Source organism: Aulostomus chinensis, chromosome 24, assembly GCF_037954235.1.
Source record: "Aulostomus chinensis isolate RoL2024-O1b breed Wild chromosome 24, RoL_Achi_v1.0, whole genome shotgun sequence".
Classification (NCBI taxonomy): domain Eukaryota; kingdom Metazoa; phylum Chordata; class Actinopteri; order Syngnathiformes; family Aulostomidae; genus Aulostomus; species Aulostomus chinensis.
Window position 1 is genome coordinate 12,533,866 of NC_141343.1, and position 19,745 is coordinate 12,553,610.

Genomic DNA, 19,745 nt, shown 5'->3' on the forward strand with positions numbered 1-19,745 from the left:
TACATACATACACACATACATACATACACATACAGTACATACATATACACATACATACATACACATACAGTACATACATATACACATACATACATACACACATACATACATACACATACAGTACATACATACACACATACATACATACATACACACACATACAGTGAGAAGCTTGATTTTCCCCTCAGCCACACAAGTAAACTCTCAGAGTAACAAATGACAGACTTACAGAATGTTGGATGACTTCTCTGTGCATATTTGCATTTGTGTCTGAAGGACTGTGGGTAAAGAAGTGCCAAGCAGTGTTCAGATTTAAGCTCTCTCTTCATTAGTCAAGCCTTGTTGCAGATGAATGCTCGCCCCGGGCAAGCCACAACAATCATTCAATAACACTGCTCGTTCCTCTGTCCGGGCACTGATGAATGAATGTCTACGACATGGATTAGTTGCGGCACATGAAATAAAAAACATAACTCACTTTAAAATGTTTTAGAGTGGTGACAATTGACCGACCCTTAGCGGGATTGTCCAATCTTTACTTGCCAAACATTACTGTTCAAAGTGGGCTTCTTAAGATTTGTTGTTGAAGTGCACATGAGCCGTAGGAGGAGAGACAGTTTGAAGGGGAGTCTTATTTTAGCCAAATTAACAAAAAAGAAAGAACGAATTCAACACTAAAATACGACCAGAAACGAATCAGTGTTTAACTACCTTACAATTGTGAAATTCCAGAGCTACTTCACGGGGTTAAGGTCCTCTTGAGTCCAGTATTTGGAAACTGCAGAGGTCCAATTTCTTGCACCTCACAAACATGAATTAAAATATCCTGAATACAAACATTGCCATCTTATTTTGGTGACCAGAGTTCATGTCGTGGTAATCAGGGGATGGAATTCCATCCAACTCAAGTTTGAGTCACTGCGGGATAACCAAAGCACGCAGGTTCCTCCCAAACAATCAAAACGATTTCACACGCTCTCTCTCGCAGTATCAAAAAACTTCAGGTCGTCCATCCTCCCTGTCTACGGTTGCAGACTTTGTCCTACTTTTTATTGGATTCATTTAAGAAAGTGTTACATGTGCACAATACAGTACATCAGTTTCAAAGCGCTACAAATCTTCAATGATTTATCCTCTGACATGGCCAAAAACGACTAATGCTAGATATCTAAGTGGGGCCATGCTGGAATGATATACAAGCCTTTCCAGCCTTTAATGATGTAAATACTTGATGTAAGTTTGCAGTTAACCGGTGCAACAACCAGGCTCCATGTCCACAACATGCTGAAAAAAGTCTCGGGCGAAAAAGCTTTCACTTATGAAATAATATCACACAGTTTCGGGTCCGTAAATGCCAGACCATAGCGTCTTTATTTCCAGGTTTTTTTTGTTTTGTTTTGTTTTTTACATAGATCTCTCCACTCTATATCAAAACCACACAATGTGCTGTAATTCGGGTAATGTCAGCTTTGTTAGCTAGCTAGCAGTAGCTGATTAAGTTGAAGTTTCAAATCTGTTTGTCCAAATTAGAAAAAAAAAACATGCGTCCTTGAAGCTGCGTCCACCCCCCTGATATCGTTGTTAGCTGAACCATTTTGTGTCCAAAAAATAGGTGGTATGACGGTCAAGCCCCTCAATTGAAGGGTGCAGGCTTAGCGAACGGTCAGTTTCACCCTGAAATTCATACAACCCAGAGTGATGGAGGTTTGTGAGCTTGTTCCAACCTGAGGGTGCGGATATAATGAATTCAGAGTTCACAGTTGAGATCTTGATGGATCGTGGCGTGCCAGTGGTTTCGCCGTGAGACAACGGTGCGAGCTGCAAAGCTCTTTGCTTCTTTAGTCGTCAGGTCAGAAAAACATTTTTCCCCCCCCTAATGAAGTACAAGCAAGTGAGATCCTTGAAAAATGATTTGATGTCTTCATATCAAGATTAATTTCACATCTGGTCAAAGGAGTTATTAAATTATTGACAGTGTCTATTTGCAGTGGATGTAATAAAAGTGTTTGTTGGCTTGTGATTACATTAAACCACAGAGGGAACAAGACAAACATTTTATCCATCCATCCGTCCATTTTCTATACTGCTTATCCGTTAAGGTTCATGGGGGGGCGGGGGGGGCTGGAGTCTATCTCAGCTTACACTGGGTGAGAGGCGGTTTTCCTCCTGGTCGCCAGTCCATCAGGAGCAATTAGGGGTTCAGTATCTTGCTCAAGGATACTTGGACATGGTCACCGAGGGAAGTGAGGATCAAACCAGTAACCCTTCGGTTGCCAGATGGCCACTCTACCTCTGAGCCACTGAGCCTCATCGAATGTCTACTATGAATTATTTTACTTCTTTTATCTCATTTTGTCTGAATCTCTTTGGGAGCAACAACCACACAAACTAGCTTTGTGGCTAAATTAACAACTTACGTCTCGATTTCACATTTGGGATTCTGGAGTAATGGTAATACATAATCAGGGGCGACAAAAGCACTGACTTTCTGTACTCGAGTAAAAGTAAGTTACTTGTGCAAAAAAACGACTTTGGTAGAAGTAGAAGTAGTTATTCAAATAAGTACTCAAGTAAAAGCAAAAAGTACAGGCTCGGAAATTTACTTTATGAGTAAAAGTAAAAAGTATTTTTACCGGACAGAGCTGGACCTGGAATACTGGCCTCATCTGGCTCGTCCGTCTGTGTCGAGTTTACGTCGCTGACCACCGTGTGGTTATTATCACTCGCCTCTGTGTCGCTCATGACGCTGTCATGGAAAAATGCCTCTGGTCTGCATCTTGCTGCTTTGCTTACATGTGTGTGGTGGCTAGTATTGTTTTTCCTGGTTTATAGCCCATGAAATCGCACAATGTTGACCGAAAGCCAATCACAGGCCGGACTGTAGGAGAGACCATGAGTAATGCTTCCTATGATTGGCGCAGGAACGAGCCACCGCAGCTTTTTTCCGCGTTGGATTATTGTTATTATTATCATTACATTACATTATTTGGATCGTTGTCAATCATGGAAACTAAAGCAACGAGCCTGTTTGAAAAAGTAGAGAGTAAAAAGTACAGATACTTGTGTTAAAATGTAGCGGATTAAAAGTAAAAAGTACTTTGCCAAAAAAATACTCAGGAAAGTACAAAGTACGTTAAAAAATACTTTGTTATGTAACGAAAGTAAAAATACTTTGTTACTTGACACCTCTGTATATAATAATATAATTTGTAAACCTCCATTATCTCCAGTGTGTTTGCTAAATTCCTCCTTCCATTTCTATTCAGTATTTGCCTATAGCACTTGTAAACCGTTAGCTAGCAAAAAATAGTGAACAGGCTATAAGTCAACTAAATAAATATTCAGAAGCTTTTGTCATATCTTCAACTATTTATGAAGTGTCCCATGCTGGCATTTTGCATGTCTGGGTGCCAATTACAAAGTTAGCCACAGACAGTTTTGGAAAGGCTGTTTACTGTGGTCTAGCAAAAACTAGCAATCAGCCAACAGGCTATGACCCAGCTTAATAAAAGGCTGCTAGCTTTTTTTTTTTTTTTTTCTGTCTGTAGCGATGTATGAAGACTTAACATCTGGATATTTCATATGTCTCGGTGTCAAACATACAAAATTAGCTTCAGCGCACGAATGTCAAATTACCCCAGACTGTATGTACGCGTGTGGAAATGAGGCATTAGCGATAGGAGTTGTGGAGAGAAATTATCCGCAGAAATGATATGTTCCTGAAGTTACATGACAAACTCTCGTTCCCTCAGATCTCTTCATCTCTAAAGCTGCTTTAAATGTTTCAGAAGAGCTAAAGTGCAAGAAAATGGCGCCAAGTCTTTTAGCATGCAGAGGACGGCAAAAATGTTGCCACAGGCAAACCTAAAGACCCCACAGCTCCAGCTAGAAAACAAATTACCATACACAAACACACACATTACCACACACAGAACACACACGCTCCCAGCTTGGCACTTTCTGCCTTGATACGGCCAGAACAGACAGAATTAAGACCAACTTTGAATCTTGGATACTGCTTTTCTCAGCACAGATGATAATTTTCCAGGCGATTAAGATGAGCTACCCTTCAGAGGTCAGTGCACGCTCATTGGAAACCAGTCTGATGAAACCAGCGCAGCACTGGTGTGGGCGATGTAAAAATCCTGCTTGTCAACTATCCCACAAACCTGGGTAATTAATCCCCAGCAAGATCTCTGATTCAGTGTGTCATTGCGTTCTCTGAAAGAACATTTTCTAAATGAAAGCAAGTACTGTATATTTCTCTTGTCATACAGACTTGAGCTACATCCTCTCTCTTACTGCAGTTTTAGTTATTTTTCAGACAACGAAGTCTGACGCTGGGTGCCTCGTCTCTTTGTCTACGCCAGCTGAAGTGATGAGGACACTGGAGGATGCAGAAGACAGAGGAGAGCTGAGTCATGACAGCAGAGACTGACGGATAAAGGGATCTATCCCTGTACAACACTCCAATTAGAAAACCAGCATTTTAAAGGATGCTTCCTTATAGTCTTCCAGATATATTTGACAAAGCATGGCTGCACATGTGGTACCTATGTATGTAGCTATGTTGTTATTTCATCATCATCTTGATCACATTATGAACATAAAATCAGAGCGAAATTTCAGTATGAATAGAAGTTTCCCACATGTAGCTTTCTGTAGCTACCAAAGTGATGGTCATGGCGTTTGGTTTTATGGCACATTCAAGACTTTAATGAGTGCAACAGCAGCACAGTGTGGTTATTTCATAGGTGGTGGTCATCAACACTTAAGCCCCGCTTCTCTCCTATTTTTCAAGAGATGTGAATATTTTTAGCTTGGGGGGTAACAGTTGGCGACATAGTCTCACTTTCCTGACAATGTCTGCGGACTTCAACTGCTTCCGCTTTCCCGCATTTGAGCAACTGGAGAGTTTCGGATTTGAAATAAATTGGCACGAGCTAACAAAAGACAACCCCCTAAGAAGGGTGGCACGGTGGTGCAGTGGTCAGCACTGTCGCCTCACAGGAAGAAGGTTGTGGGGTTGGAGCCCCGGCTGGAGCACGGGGTCTCTCTGTGTGGCGTTTGCGTGTTCTCCCTGCTGTTCTACCTTCCCCTCGAAGTTTGTGACTACATTGGATCTTCTAAATTATTTTTTCCCCCAACTTTGAAATGTGGTTATTTTAGTTTAAAACAGTACTACAACAAACAAACAAACAAAAACTTCACACTCGAGAAACGCTAAGTCAAGGGAACACGTTCTGGCCTCTGAAAAGTTCTGACAGAACAAAATGCGGTCAGTGATCAAAAATAAATCCATGCATGATTGCCAAGCTGCAATTTTTGGGATTAAAATGCCAAATGTGACTTTCCTGTGATTTTTCTTTTCGGTTGTTGCTTTTGAAAGATTTGTCCTGGTGTTGAAAGCTGAAACAGCTGCCCATTTTTCAACATTGGCAGCCGAAAAGAACAAGAGGCCAACTTCTTAGTGAAGCTTTTTTGCTTACGGTTTAAAAAAACAAACAAAAAAACAAAAACAAATTTCATTTAAAAAGAAAGAAACAAACAATGAACCATAATTTTAATCAGTTACCTTCCTCCACATCTGGGTTTAGAGTGTTCTGGCTCAGACTGTCAACTGAACGTGGATCAATCACAAACCCTGAGTCACTGTCAGGCTCATTTACATTTCAGCAAACGAAAGATGTTTTCTTGTGAAACGTTGAAATGGATTAGAGACAAATGGAACATTCATTTCCTGTGCGGATGTGATATATGTAGCAAAGAACCAACTGATATTTATCAAAGGAAACATAAAAGTGTAAAGACATTCACATGGGCTCGTTCTCACAAACATACACCATCTGTGAGGATGAAATCCGGTAAACTAACAAACCAAAACTGAGCCAATATAGGTGTCTCTTTCCCAGATTATTTACTAGCACGAGTTCAATTAAAAACATGAATTTGGGTTTCATTATCTGTGCAGTGGTCCCGAGAGGGTGAAACCAATTAAATCCGGCGTTCTCTTGCATTTTTCTCTCGCACCAACAAATGGCAATGTTGGCTGAAATGTTGAGTGACAATGGATGAATTGGAATATAATATATTCCTGTCCCACACACAATCATTTAAATCCATTTGTAATTTCCTTTTAAGTTTGAGCCTTTTAAAAAAAAAAAAAAATCAGAGCATAAATGAATAAATTGGCATGTTAGCGTCCCAATTGTGAGCATACAGTAATGTTAGCATAATAGCCTCAAAGCCATTTAGACCATTTTGTCCTGATTTGAGCCCCCAGCATGTAGAATCACGGCCGGTCCACAATATAAAGGGTTTTCAGACCACAAACATGGATATTAGATAGATTTAACACATATGTAGAATTCTAATCGTATAATCACACACAAGAAGGTTTTATGAAGAAGTGGCATACACTTGATACTCTTGACCTCTGGTATATTCGCCACTGGAAGGGGATAGAAATCTCCCATCTAGACCTTGTCAATTCTTAGCGGGGGACTCAAAATTGTTCGGTATTGTAGTCCCTTCCTGTTTTAATTTGCAACGTACGTCCCTCTTGTGTTACTTCCCATCATTGTCTTCTTCCCGCCTTTTTTTAGTCTACCACCTGTGCCTCGTCAGTTCATCGGTCTCTGTCAGTCCCAGCCTGGTTCCTTGCGTCTCTTAACCTGTCAGCTCCTTCTCTGCCCTCACGTTCTCCCACCTGTTTCTCGTTACGTGATTAGCTGGGTTTGTAGCTTAGTTTGGCTCCGTTCAGCATTCGATGTTTTTCATTGTACGACAAATGGGACGTATTCAGCCATAAGTTAGAGATGTTCCTCCGTTCTGTTTGGTTCCTTACACGAACATATGAAAACTCTACTAATTAGTTCAGGTTAAATTATGGAGCCCATAAACTAAGTCTGACGACTTAATCTCTGGGAATAAGGGCCAGTATTTCAGGGTTTTCTTCCACTTATCCTGTTAAGGGTCGTGGGGGGGTGGAGCCTATCCCAGCAGCCTTTGGGTGAGAGGCGGGGTTCCCCCTGGACAGGTCACCAGTCCATCACAGGACCAACACATAGAGACAAACAACCATTCACACTCACAGTCACACCTACAGTCAATTTAGAGTATCAATCAGCCTCGTCCCCTCTTGGTGTCTTTGGACTGAGAGAGGAAGCTGGAGTACCAGAGAGAACCCACACAGGAACAGGGAGAACATGGAGACTCACACAGAAAGATCCCGTGATGGAGCCGGGACTCGAACCCGGAACCTTCTTGCTGTGAGGCCACAGTGCTGACCACTGCACCACCGTGCCGCCTGCCTACATATTCTTTATTTATATACCAAATCCACTGATAGACATCAATTCAGATTAGACTTTATTTGGCAATGTTTCCCTCATTCTAGAATTCTCTGTCGGTCTAATTATCCTAGAGTGCAGGACCACTATTAATTATGTTTCCATTACAGTCAAAGCCTAAGTGTCTCAATTTAATATGACTATATTTTAAAATATACCCCACCATCTTTCAAGATGAAAAAATATTTTGTGACACTCTGAATATACTATTCCGCTAGTTGGAGGCTTACCAGAGATTTAATTAAAGTCATGAAGGACCATGTAATCCCTCAAGTAAAGATGGAGTTGCGTATGACAACAGCAGTGACCAACTTTACTTTATCAAACGACTTCAGAGAGTCCGAACATAAATCACACCGGGTCACCTTGGTGTTGAGTTTCAAAAGGGGGCTCTTCACCCAAACACAAAGATTGCTCATTATACCCAGGCAAATATTTAAAAATCTAAAACAGTCTTTGAATTTGTCCTCTGAGTAATGTCAACCAGAGGACAATGATTACAGGTAGTGTTGGATGTAGCCGAGCAGAAGAAGGGGAAGAGAGGAACCGCTGAAGCATAAATGGCCTTTTACACTTTCTAGTATGAAAAATCTAAATTTCAAAGTTGCCATATATATATATATATATATATATATATATATATATATATATACACACACACATATAAATCTCTGCTTTTGTGAACTACTTATTCGCATTTATAAAACTAAAATCTGTCAAATTGAAATGTTCTTAGAGGCTCAGATGATTTTGGGGTGGAATTCTTTTAAACCAACCACACACACACGCACACACACACACACACACACACACACACGCACACACACACGCACACACACACACACACACACACTTTGCTAAATGTTACTGAGGGTTATTGAGAGTTCAGAAGCACACAAATGTATTTTCAAAACAAAACACCCCCATCGCATCCTTTCATGGTTCACAAGAGCACGCTGGGATGTTATGGTAGTTTTTAAAAGTTCCAATGAGACACCAAGGACGGACCAAAGTGTACACCAGTTTATAGACATAGTTTAGTTAAATTAAAAAGACTTGAGATAACTCCTTCTCTTAGGGGGGTTTCTGATATAACTGACTATTGTTTTCTACAGTACAGTTTATCCCAGATGAGAAGAAGCAGCTGCGTGACTATTATCTTACTAGTCTCGGCTTCCTTTGGCTTGTGTTCATAACCCAACACATTTCACTCATCATCCATGCTAAATAATTGAACAGCACAAACTGCATTAATGGGGGTGATTCATCTCTGGTAGATGAGGGGTGTAGAGTGTTATTTATATACAGTACCATCTGGGGAATTGAGCATTGTGTTTCAAAAGATGAAGCTAAAAAAAAAAGAAAAAAAAGAAGAAGATGTTTTGCACTGTGTTGGGGAAAACGATGCGAGTGAAAAGTTCCGTTAGGAAGAAATAGAAAAGGGAACGGAGAAATCTCTCATGTGTACAAATACAAAGGACGCAATGTAATGCATGTGAGAACATGCTCGAAATAAACACAAGAACACATTACATGAACAGTTTGTGATATTTAGTGTAAGTTTGTTCTGTGCCTTCAGGGAAAACTAACAGCCAGCCAACTCACATGGAAAGGATTTTTGTGTGAATGTAGATTATGTCGTGTATGGAGTCCAGGCATACCCAAAAATATCCACCCTGCTAAATGCAGTGAAGATAAATTGATGAAAGCCACACTGTAGCTGCCACCTAGCTCATGTTATGGTCAGTGGACCTGGGTTTGAAACCAAGGTGGGGTAGCTACCCATGCCCTTCGTTGCTAAAGGTATCAGGAGTGGGGAAGCTTGCATTGAGGTCATCCAAGAGTCTTCCCAGGGTATCAGCCTTGTGGAAGCCCTCAAGTTTGGGTTGACCCCCATCCAAGCACCCCATAGATGGTTGAATGTATTTGACACCTTGGCACTGCAAAAGTGCGATACCATACGAGTATGTGCTCTGACTGCCATAGCAACGGGTGTGGCTCATTCACATTGTGCTTAATGAACACCGTGCAGACCTGGCTCACAACCAGTGTGGGGCTGATCATCATTTTTTTTTTTTAGATAACTTGAGGAAGTGTGTTTAGGGCCCACAAATTTTGTGCCTCCAGCTTGCCGTTTGCTGGGTATCCCGGATGACCCCACTTTGCTATGGCTGGCTCAAAAATCAGGGCAGAGCATTGGATGTGATGGCAAAAACTTTGCAAAAATTATTCGAATGGTAGCAGTGGCACTTGAAAAGTGTTGGGCACTTAGATCAAGAGAGGAACGGGCCCATGAAAACTGGTTATGTTTAGGGACCACAGTTTTTTTGGCTACACTCCAGCCCTTTGCTGTATATCCCAGCCGAGACCCCATTTTGTTATGGCAAACTCAAAAACCCCACAAGCACGGGATGGGATTGCAAAAGTTGAAGCAACACTAATTTATTACAGAGGTGGAAGCTCGTTTTGTAGGTATGAATGAATGGGTGATGAAATGTTGAATGAAGTGTTGCATGCTAGAATGAGAAGTGAAAGCACCGAGCAGATCTTTCCCCTTTCCACTCCACCATTTCAGGGGTAGAATGTACTTTTAGAGTGCTGAGAACACCGGCCCCAGGTGGCCTCAGTAACTAAAAACCTGCCCACACCTTCTGAGCATCAGCGATACAAAAGACAAATCGCTAGCCCACTCGCCAAAGGAGGCAAGACTGTAACAATGCACAACCCCTGCCAACTGCCAACTCTTGAAACATGGTACTTGCTGTATCCCCCCCCCAAAAGACCACCAAGCATCTCCCTCGTTACAATTAAAAGAGAAATAGAGGCGCCTTCCCTCCGCTCAAGACACGTCCACTGTACGGGAAACCATTTGTAACCAAAGCAAAGAGCATTACCAAAATACCATGGCATTAAGCCGACTGTGCATGTGAAAAGTAGGAATTCACAGTTACAACTGATACAAATCTCTACATGACAGCGACGTAGGAGCAGAAATTAGCATCCAGCAAATGGCATGATGTTGCCTACACGCAGAGCAATAAAACAGCCAGCTGCCTCAGCATTCCCATAGCCTTCTGATATATCCTAAGCACACAAACCAGCAAGCGTTTGCAGCTGTTTTACATTTATTTGCTGCATAATTGCAAGTCTGCAAAAGATTTGCCCTTTTGCAAAGGCTGAGTTGGATATACTGTTTATTGCATTGTATTGTGTGTGCGTGTGTGTGTGTGTGTGTGTGTGTTGTAGCTAGACTACCTGAGGCAACTCACACCAACATTCCAACGACTGATTAATATGATTCAATAATTAATCATATTTAAATTCACCAAAGTTAAAAAGCTGAACTGTGGAAACTTGGATATAGTAGTTATCCTGATGTATAACTTTAACCAAAACTTGGCTACAGAATAGCTGAATAAGCTGTAACACGATCGTAATTTTTCAGACCAATAGTAGATAAACCCACTCACAAGTGCCATATGGAACTGAGGCAGCCTTGTCAGATTTTTAATTGGTAATTAACCCTTAAATCCTCGTCCCAACATCATGCCAATGAGGAGTCTAATCTTGAGTGATACGTCAAAGGTACTGGCCGTCATTCATAGAGTGCGTGCTGTGTCCGATTGATGGTCTAACACAGGACTGTTTCTGTTCTTGAAAACCGTTTTCTTTGTTGACCTTGAAGGGCTCACCTGTGCTCAACTCTCGAGCTTCCATGTGTCTTGTATGTCGACATTGATGTTGAGCAATAAATCCACCAGGGGGCAGTTCAGAGTCCAAAGCCTCTGACAGTAAGGTAAAAGAAGCCGTAGTGGTTTTTTTTTGTGCACCATTTTCCACAGGTCTGGCAACCCCGACACTACCGCCATCGTTCCAGGTGGTAGCGCTCTGCTTGGTCCGTATCTGTAAGGTCTCAAGAAGCATGCGCAAACAAAGACAAAATTCATAGATGGTCTTGGACAAAAGGCTCCATTTGAATATCAGAGGAAGGCGATGAAATGCGATAAAAAGAATTGTGAGGTTCTGGACTTGGACGAATATCTGGAACTGATTTGGAGTCCCCAGTTCAAGTTCCATTTCCTACCCGTCGCAATTGTGTCTGAGTCGGGTATTTTAAAGAAAACACGAGACTCTGCGACGGGACTTGTAGCTGAAAGGTTTGTTAATGCAGCAGAATAGAAAAGCTTTATCTTGCATTAGCCGCATCATTCAGCATCCGCACAAACCTCAGGAAGAACTACATTACTGTAATTGATATTTGTATCCTGAGATAGTTAAGTGAAACAACCTCTCTGGCTCAGGGCAGGAGAATTTCCCTGAAATGTAAATGGCGTTAGGAGAAGGTTGAGAGTGATTTAAGACTTAGTGACATCCACACTGTTGTGCTTAGTCAGTGAAAGTGCTGAGTGCAGGGCGCCAGGTCTGTCTTCCTTCTCATACTCCCTCTTTCACTCTCTCCATCACTGTCTCTCTTTTTCTATTCCACCCTCTCCATTTCCCTCTTAAGGCAGCTGCCATAACTCAGACTCTATCTTAATCTTTTCTGAGTACACGCACATGGCCACAAGCTCACATGTGTACAACACACACACACACACACACACACAGGAAATCACAAAAGGCATTTGTAAGGAGCGTGATCCCGTTAATCGCCTCTTGGATTTAAAGGTAGGAGCTCAGACTGGGAGCTCAGTAAAGACCAAGTGGGTTGCTATGTAGGCAGTGGGCATTTTGTTTCAGTGATGCATTCAGCACTGAAACACAATGAGAGAACATGCATTCTTAAAACACTGTGTGCCTCAAACAACAGATTGACTGATGTGGATGAAGAATGGAAAGGAAAATATACTGCATCGTACCTCTTTTTTGGATATTCTAAGATAATATTTACAAGTGGTACCCACAGCAGCCACACACACACACACACACACATAGAGAGAGAGAGAGAGAGAGAGAGCATTTTAGGTTGGCCTTCTTTTCCCTTCTCCCTGTTTAAATTTGAATAGTTAGGTGTTGACATTTGGCCGATGGCATTAATCCCCAATCAAAAAGATGTTGTTATTCCCAACAGCTGCATATGTCTACCTACCTGTCCTGCTTTGACTTCCTGCAAACTTAGTGCCAACTTTTGCGTACCTTCTAGCAATGCGAGTCATCGCCTTACCTTGGACGCACTTGTAAATTATTACTTTGTCTTGAGGTATCCAAGCTGGTTTTCTCGCGATCACGGGATCATTCAACTGTAGAGATTGGAAAAAAAAAAAAAAGGGTTAATCATGTCAGAGTCTTGACTCGGAACTGGAAATGTTCCAAAGGAACACGACTCCCTGTCACAAAGTCTGGTGCTTTTCGTTGGTCAGCCATACCTTCTCCCTCTACGGCAACTGTCATCTAATTACCTCTGTCACTCTAGTCAGATTTACTCAAGTTGTCTGAAGACTGTTTACAAATGAAGGTTGTGTTTGGAAATCTACCTCATATTTTTTGATACGACTACAGCGTAAAAGCAATTAGTCCTCTGAATTAAAGGGCCACGCTTTAAAGGCCCAGCGCCATATGATACATTCCGGTTTGATGATAATATTTACTTTTATCATCAGAATAATAATGTCGTTGTTGGCAGACTGCATTGCCAATATTGGATCTGTTGACTGACAGTCAATTAATTAAAACATATACAGTACAGCCAGGGTTTTAGAGGTTCCTGTAAACATCGAAAACCCAATGAAATCTGTGTTGGACGACATCCAGTAGCAGTGTATCTTTGTGTACTTACAGTAAGCGCTGCCATATGTTGTGTCGGTGACACTTATAGCAGCAGTCCTTGTTGGTGTTAGTTCCGAGGGATGCCACAAGTGTTATTATTGCCATTTACAGAAATAAAACTCAGATTTTCTTTTATGTTGTGGTACTTCGGAGGGTTTTCTGGTATGCCAGTGAGAGATGATGTGAGGCGCAGCGTTCATATTCATGTATGGAAAGATCTGGATGTCGTGATTTAAAAAAAGGAATAAAAATAGTCTCATATTTGATGAGGAGGGGCGCTTGTGCAGACAACTACTGCGGAGGGAAACTCAGCTCTTGTTAACTTAAAATATGCTGAATGCTTCATTCTTCAAACAAACTCACTCCTTTGATCATTTTAAGGTCCTTGGAAGTACAGAGCAACAATAGCAAACATGCTAATTTATTCCAAAGAAAGGTTGTAGCACATATTTACAATTAAACGTGAATTACCACAGGGAATACCGAGCATGCACACAATTCCATCCCTCTCTCAGATAAAATTATAATGTCCTCTGTGGCGGTTAAACAGCCAAATCTGAAATTATCTTGCAGCAAACAAACAAAGAGCCACATGTGTTTGCTTTTGTGGCCTTATCTGGCCTTGGCCAGCTCAAGTTGCATCATGGGAGACCGTATGTGAGAGAGATCCAGTGTATCACATCTTAGTGACAGCGGGGAGTCCGTATCACAGCAGATCTTTAGGTCATTTACCGGGGTGGGTGGTTTCATTAGTCTTCTCTGCAACAATACTCACTGATTGCCATCTTGTTTCACAGTGATTTATAATTCTAGCCCCGTGGAGTTTGCAGAAATACCTAAAGCAACTGCTCAAGTAAGATAAGAAGGTTTCTTTATGTATGTTGTCTGTGGTGTACATCAGAAAGAGCGAGTGAGCAAGCAAGAGAGAGAAGCCCGAGGGTGACGCGGTACTTTATTTATTTATTTATTTATTTTCTCGCAAGCATTTACAGTTTATGCCACGGATGCAAGAATGCCGTTGTTTCTATAACTTCTGGAACAAACACAAGCCGCAAATGAATGAGACAGTTGTCAGGTTCAATTTAGTTAACACATGACGTTACGCCACCTTTGCAGGATTGCAGAGCATCAGCGAGAATAAAGCAAATCCGAAGACAAAAGGGGTTTGGAATGGTTGCAGTATTCTTTTTTTTTTTTTTTTTTTGTCATTTCAGAGGGGAAATATTCGGTCTTTTTAATCGTTGCGCATTTACATAAATCTCAAATAAGAAGACAGAGAGGAAGGAGGGGAGACAGTGAACAGAAAAAAGGCTGTAAAGCAGAAAAATTAGGCGGACAGAAATAGGCGACGTCTTTACAGAGGTGAGATGGTGTTAATTGGATGCGGAGACGCAGAAGTAGTCACTAACTGGCTTCTTTTTTATTCCTTGCAAGTAAAGAATCAGTATTAATAACCAACTTTCACCTTTGCTACAGTTCATTTAGCTTCTGACTTGAGACAACAGAGGAGTTCAAAATATATTTCTATTTAAAATTTGATATGAGGTGAACTCCGCGCTGCTCCACCTTCACATCTTGACAGTTGCTAAAAGCGAAGGCCCATGAATTATGCACAATAACTTTATTACTGCCACAAAACAGCTAATGGGTCATACATTTGCACAGATTAACTCTCTGTGAAAGGTTTATGTGCGTATACTCAGTTCAATTCATAGTGTTTCAAGCCAAAATAATGGTACTTTGTCGTTAAAAAAAAGAAAGAAAAAAAAAAGAAAGAAATTGCAGGAGAACGGTGAAGTAGTCCCTGTGTCATTATTAGACGTTCCTCGGGGGCACTGAATCGCTTTCTGTTCACTCACTGTCATGTGAGATTAGCAAAAGGCCCATCAACACTAGATTACACGTCACTCCCATAAACATAGATTACCGCTATTAACGCGGCTACATCTGGCCGCGTTAGCTCGCCATCTATGTGAACGTCTCATTATGGTTATGTAGGCCAGAGCCCCTCTTACTCGCCCCCTCAGAGGGAAGGATATCGTAGCCCTCAGCTGCGTGGAGAGAGAGAGAAGGGGGGGGGGGGAAGCTGTCTGGATGAAGAGCTTAACCTGAGGCACCTCTAAGGAGAGGGTTTCATGTCTGCTTGAGCCTTTGCTGATGACTGAAGAATGGACTAATGTGTACTGGAAATACATCACGTTAGCTTAGACGCAGCTCAGAACGTGATATATGGTCCAACTTTGCCCTGCAGACATGAAATTACCCCTCAATGAAATGTACGTGGTCTGAACTGACAGCTTCCACTGTCTTCACATTAACTGTAATTGGTGTTTTTCTTGCATGCATTCGTGAAATAAAGCTTCTAATGGAAGTCATTATTTTATTGAACTGTCCTTAAATACTATTTTGCAAACAACGGCCTCTTTTTAATCACCTTCTCACGTAACCGATTTGAATTTCAAGTTGTTGTTGTTGTTGTTTTTTTAACTAAATGGCATTGTCTAGTCGATAGCAACATGCTAACTGTGCTAAAACTGCATTGAAATGTAAATATCAGGATTTACAATCTTATTTCAATCCTGTTGTTGTGCCACATCTCCAGTCAAGGGTGACGTCGGTGCCAATATTCTTCTAATATTAATCTGCTGCTGGAGCAAAATGAGATGTTAAAACAAGAGTGCGGATGAATTTATACTACTACTACTCCTACTACTACTACTACTGTAGTACTAATCGACTATACTGTACGCTAATCTGTCCTCTCTGTTGTGGCTGGAAAAGCAGTAGAAAAATTGTGTCCATAGATCCTTGTGAAATAACTCGCGTGAGTAACAACTTCATCCATTTGGTGCGATTATTTTTTGTAAAGTTAGGAGAAATGCATGATTAAATTGTTCATCCGCATTTAAGTCAGCGGTGGGGTGACAGGAAGTAGTGGTCGATGCTGTGGCCTGCCTCTCTGTTAGGGTTTCAACTGTAACACGGCGGATGAATAGTTTTGAGGGTCACACAGCCAGAATAAAATACAAACCACAATTTGATCCCTTTGATTCAATAACATTTGGAAAACGTTTAAATGCCACAGGATACAATTATTTATCCACGTTCAAGTTAGCAGAGTTTGCTAACTGAAGCGAGCACTGGCAGTACAGGATTGTTGCCATACACATGCAATTTAGCTCGTTGCAGTGAGCGTTATGAGGATTGTATGAACTAGGAATGTTCATATCTCAACATCCCAACTGGTAAACAACACTAGCGGGACTGAGCGGCAAAATATGCCGCAACATGGCTGCCTTTCAAAAGTCTAACAATGAAACCATGAGACAAAGATCAAGCAAGAGTCAAATGGCTCTCACACACCTTGTATATTATCAGTGAACCTAAAAGAAAACACCACCCACTCTGGGTGTACTGACCTTAAGAAAGTACACCATCAGCTTAAGCTAGCGAGCTATAGCTAACTATCTTGATAGCAGTTTATCGATTTGTTGTTAGTCGTGTTGTTATCTGGATGTTCACTTCCTAGGAACATGATGCTGATAGTGACTTGATTTGGACGTAAACACAGATAACTGCCTCCATTCCAGTCAGTCGAACATCAGAAAAAAAACCCACATCTAATGGGGAAGAGCTATTCTCAGAGTCAAAAGCCGTCGCTGCCACTCGGTGTGTGTTCCACCGACTGTGAGGACGTGCCTCCTTGCCAAGTTCCATGATTCCATGAGCCAATAATGTCAGCCTGGTGACAGTTATAGTCGTCTAGGCCAGTTTTGAATAGGCCAACTGCAGGAACAAGTTTTAAAATACCGCTGTCAACATGCTAAAAACAGATGATTGTAAATGAAGTTCTTGACACTTGTTGCAAGCAAAAAATTAAGTCATATATTGACATGTTTACATCAACACTGATCTGAAATATGAATATTTTGTATTTGGCGACGACATATTTTGATGGGATTTTTTTTTTTCATTTTCCTATTAAGTTAAAGAATATTCAGATATTAGTTGGTTTGAGGAGCATTATTTGGACATGTGCGCAGCGTATATGCGTTTTAAGTCTGGGTTTTTGAATCCGTTTACGACCTTTCGGGACACGGCCTCTTGCCTGGACTACCAAACGCATCAATGAGCTACTAGCTTAATGCTAGCATGCTAGCATACAAATGCGCTCTCATCTAAAATCCCGAAATATGTCTCCAAAGTCTTATTAATCAACATGTCATAACAGAGAGAGAGAGTTCTTTCTTTTGTCTCACGAAAGCACTTCAAGTTAAATTGGAAGTGTAAAATTTTCATTACGTGTAATACTGTAAAACTATTAGCTCTATACCACAATGCTAACAAGCGATGTCAACTGTTTAACATCCCAAAGTACGTTCAGTCTTATCGAAGAATAAATGTGTCACAAGAAATATCAGTGAAGAGTAACTTTCTTTTTTCTTACAAGGACACAAATTGTAAGATAACAACAGCTCGCTTTAATTTTGTGTTTTGTTTTGCTCACAAACCTCACCACAATTTGCACCCCTGCATAAAATAGAGAATATTAATAGATGCTTTTATTTATTTACACCAAACAATTTAAACAGTTTCACAATTCACAATTTCAATTTTGGATTCAGGGGCAAACAAACCCTGGATTGAAATTGGAATATTGAGTGCATATGAAGACAGTTGTCTCTTGCTATTGGTGCTGAACTTTAGTTCAAGTCTCTATCTGCAAGAGCAGTGAGGTCAATTTTATTTTAGCCCCTTAAAAAAAAAGAAAAAAAAAGAAAAAGACAAATCCTTCTCTGTTACACAAGTAGCAGTTTTGTACCATTCAAAAAAAATACTGTAGTTTTTATGCAGTATTGACCCGGAACTGTGGAAGAATCTTTGCATAAATTGAACATTATATCTGAGACAAATACTGCAAGAGAAGTACATTGTCCTTGCTTTAACCTCCACCGTTGATTTATGCCATAGCTGGACTTCTTGCATCATTTAGTTATTAAAGAATACTTTGCTACCAGCCCACTTCAGATTGGATTTTCAGCTTAACGGATCCTTTTTGTCCAATCTACCTAAGCCTGTAAGTGAACCTGACAGCCATTCGGCAAGAGAGACAGGTTCTGTTCGCAGTTTTAAGTTTAAAAGAAAACAGACGACCCTATTTCACTGTACATTAAACCAATTAGAGGGTGGGGACGGAGGAGGAGGAGGGGGTGGGGGCTTTGTGATTAAAGCCAAACACTTGTCAGCGGCACATTTTAAGATGGTTCACACGTACGTAATTTTCTGGAGTGAAAACTAAAAGAATCTGATTGTTACATGCTGATACTAGAAGCCGCCTACAGTTCGACACAGGCGAGACTCATTGAAATAACGCAGACAGTTGCAAAAATAATGATGTTCATGAATAATGATAGAGGAGGTCTCAGAGGCTTCACACACATTTTAGTGCCAGGCAGCGAGAAACTGGCAGGATGAAGCTTATCGAGCGAATGCTACAAGATTCATGGGGGAAAATGCTACAAATCCTGCTTGGCGGGAAAACAGTCGTGCCTGTGTCAATGCGGCTGAGTGTGAACATGGGCCTCCCCAACAGCTTGTCCTGGGGGTTTATGATGTGTCTGAAAGCTTTGGCACATCAACAACACGCGAATGAACGACAGAGGAGGAAAGGAGAGGAAAATGCAAACTAATCCTCTGGATGCATCGGAAGGTGGATGACAATCACAGCTGCAAGGACCCTAGATGGGGGCGCCAAAAGAAAAAAATAAGAAGGCAAAAAACAAAAAACAAACGCCCGGTACCCAGGGCAATGCATGAAAAGGGCATCTCCGTAAAGCATACCAGAGGCCAAACAAATCAAAAACAAGCGTAAGGAGAGGGCACGGAAGAAGGGAGGGGGCGGGAGAAGGAGAAAAACAATAAACAAGTGAACTCAGTTCTATTCCACAAGGAGATAGCGAAGGTCCCTGCACCTCGACGGAATCACTTAGGAGGGGTCTGTTGCAGGAGATTGGGTTATTAACCCTTGTGCACACACTGACAGGCGCTATGTCAGTGAGATCATCAAAGCAATGCAAATCCGAACAGCAGTTTTCTGTTTTGTTGAATACATACTCGACGGGTGAAGTGCAATTTCCACTTGACCTCGACCAGAACCCCCGGTGCATTTCACGCAGCAACTTCCACTGATAACGAGTATATTGAAGATTGCTTCTGTCTGACTTGTGGAGATGAATTCCAGCACTTGTGCTTGCACTGGTTTTATCTGGGAGAGAAGATATTCTGCCAAAGCACACATGCAGAAATTTTAAACAAATACTCTATAACACAGTGTCCCATATTTCAGGAAACCTGCGCAGAGAAGGGAACTGAGCTGCCACGGGGGATCATATTTCTCACTCTTCTGTTTTCTTCCCCCTCTGTCGCAGGCAGGATTCTGCAGCTCTGAATTATTAATTCTCCCAGCGTTCGATTTGTACAGCTTGTCACTTTTATCAGAAAAGATATATATTTATATGCAGAATCAACATCAAATCATCAAACTGAGGACGACCACCATTTACATCAGATCTGATCAACATCGTAAGGCCGTCCAGAATCCATCGCCGGTGCCAAATCTGGACTGGA